The 2,704-nt window shown below is 40.9% G+C and overlaps 1 non-coding gene across 1 annotated transcript; it reads left to right on the forward strand.

Annotated features, from left to right (window-relative positions):
- The first annotated feature begins 1,120 nt into the window (after positions 1-1,120).
- Positions 1,121-1,227, forward strand: LOC144999146 (small nucleolar RNA R71). The gene has a single exon (XR_013660666.1). It is a non-coding gene; the product is annotated as a small nucleolar RNA R71 (small nucleolar RNA).
- Positions 1,228-2,704: the final 1,477 nt, after the last annotated feature.

Below are 2,704 nucleotides of genomic sequence, written 5' to 3' on the forward strand. Positions count from 1 at the left end.
CATCTTTCTTCTATTGGTAAGGAGTTCCTTAAGGAACTTTGCATACTTGGGCATTTGCATGACGGCTTCAATGAATGGTATGTTGATTTGAAGAGTCTTAATGTGGTCTAGAAACTTCTGATATTCCTCTTCCTGCTTCTCTTTCTTGGCTAGGGCTGGGTATGGCATTGGAGGCTGGTAAGGCTTTTCAGGAGATTGTTCACGTGTTTTTGATGGTGTACTCGCCGAGTCCATCGGCCCTACTCGGCGAGTAGGACTCTCAGATTGTAACTTTTGGTTTTCAGCTTGTTCTTCCGCTCCTACCTTCTGTGAGTCCTTGGTTGCTTCAGTTCGAATGGGGTCCAGGGGAGTGATGATCTTCCTACTTCTTGTTGTGACAATGTTTATGTGCGCGCCTCGTGGGTTGTTTTCGGTTTTTCTAGGAAGTTCACCCGGTGAACTTTGGTTAAGTTGTTGAGCAAGTTGCCCAAGCTGCGTTTCTATATTGTGGATGGATGCTTGCTGGTTCCTGAGCATGGTTCTTGTTTCTTGGATAGCAGCATCATGATCACTATGCCTTTTTTCGGAAGCAGCTACAAATTTAGTAAGCATATCTTCCAAGCTTGGCTTCCTTTCTTGCACCGGCTCCTCCTTTTGGTAGAATCCTCTCCCTTTTTGTCTATACTTCTCCTCCTTGGCTTTCTTGTACTCTTCGTAAGGAAGCCACTCTTTCTTTTGTTTGCGCCAATGTTCATCATATCGGTCTCCACTCGAGTAACACGCTTGCGCCTTCTAGTTGCCATTCTCATCCAAATTGCAGTCTCTAGTGAGGTGAGGCCCATTGTAGTTTTCACAACCCACCCGAATAGCATGGATCGTTTGATCCTATTTATCCATTCTCCTATCCATGGTTTTTAGCATAGCCATGACCGCGGATAATTCTTCAGTAGCAGCATAAGCGGCTCCCCTAGTGACATCATATCTAGGGTTATGGTATTCTCTAGAGTGTTTAGAGAATTCTTCAATCAATTCTTTAATCACTGGGGGCGGCTTCTTTGTAAGTGGGCCTTGCGAGTCTAGTAACTACCGGGTTGTGACATTGACTCCATCATAGAAGATGGAGACTTCTTGTTGGCTGTTTAGATCATGGTGTGGGCAGTTTCTTAGCAGACTCTTGTACCTCTCCCATGCTTCATATAGCGACTCTCCAGCTTGTTGTTCAAAGTTTGCAATGGCCTTCTTCAGCTTGGCTATCTTAGAAGGTGGGCAAAAGTGATCAATTAATTCTTCCTTCATCTTGGCCCAAGTAGTGACTGATCCGAGGGGAAGTGACTTGAGCCAGTCTTTAGCAGCACCCTTGAAGGTTACCGGAAGCATACGAAGTAGTTGAGTTTCGCGGGTTACATTTGGAATATTGAAGTAATCAGCTACATCATTGACTTCATCCAAATGCTTGTAGGCATCTTCATGATCTTTCCCATAAAAAGGTATTTCTTTGAGTGAAGCTAGGATATGACCCTTTAGCTCGAAGGTAGCAGTCGCGGGAATTGCGGGTTGCACAAGTCCCGGGCCATTGTCGTTGTGCATCCTCTTCTTCCATTCTCCCATGGGGATTTCATCAATGTTAGCCATTGTGAACTCTAACTCTTCTTCCGACTCGGTTTCTTGCTCATACGTTGCCTCCTCTTCTTCCTCGGTCTCGTACCCAATATCTTTTTGAATTGGTTCCTCGATTATCAAAGAGGCGCTAGATGCTCCTGATTTACTGCTCTTCTTTTTCCCAAAAACGGTCTTCAAGTTGGACAAAGGTGACTTCTTTGGTGTACTTGAACTCTCCACGTCCTTTCCTTTGTTCCTTTTCAATGCGGATTCGGGATCTTCAAACGGGGGTACCAGTGGTGTGTTTGATCCTCTGGTCATGAAAGTCCTGAAATAAACAGAATAGGTGCGATTGCACTCGGCGATTATCAGTGGTATTGCACTCGGCGAGTAAAAAGAACAAAAAAATGTACTAAAAAAATTAAAATTTACTGCTAAATAAACTACTACTCGCCGAGTAGGTGCGATTGCACTCGGCGAGTATCAGTGGTATTTTGAAAAAAATTCTAAATTTAATACTAAACTAAAGCAGATGCTAAAACCTAATTACTAATTACTAAATTGCAATAAATGAACTCTATGCAAGTAAACTCACACAAAGGATCGAAAAAATTAGGAATTAGATTAATTATTTAGAACCGTTCCCCGGCAACGGCGCCAAAAACTTGATGTGTGTAAAATGCACTTGTTTTATCCCTACTTTTAATTAATAAATTGAACACACAAAGGCAGTGAACCTGTCTTCTAGTGGTATAGATTAGTAAGCAAGGTGTCGAACTCAGGGAACGGAAAATTAAACTAATAACTAATTTTAACTAAAACAACTAATAAAAGTAAAGGGTTTTCTCTAGTTTTGCAAGACTAGAAACTTAGGCACACTAAATTAACTAAATAATTAAAGCAACAACTATTCACCAAATTTGATAAAGATGTTTCTATTTAGGTTCAACCAATTCACTCCTATGGTTATTTATATTTATGGTAAATTAATTGCTATTGGTTACCAATTATAATGGTTAGGTTCATGTTCATTACTCCTAACCCTTAGACAATTAACTAATTTAAGCGGTGATCAAGTGTTTAAACTAATTAATTCCCAAGATTAATGAGTTGGATTAAATAAGAT

Source organism: Lactuca saligna, chromosome 5 (genome assembly GCF_052625555.1).
Source record: "Lactuca saligna cultivar CGN05327 chromosome 5, ASM5262555v1, whole genome shotgun sequence".
In the NCBI taxonomy this organism is placed as follows: Eukaryota; Viridiplantae; Streptophyta; class Magnoliopsida; order Asterales; family Asteraceae; genus Lactuca; species Lactuca saligna.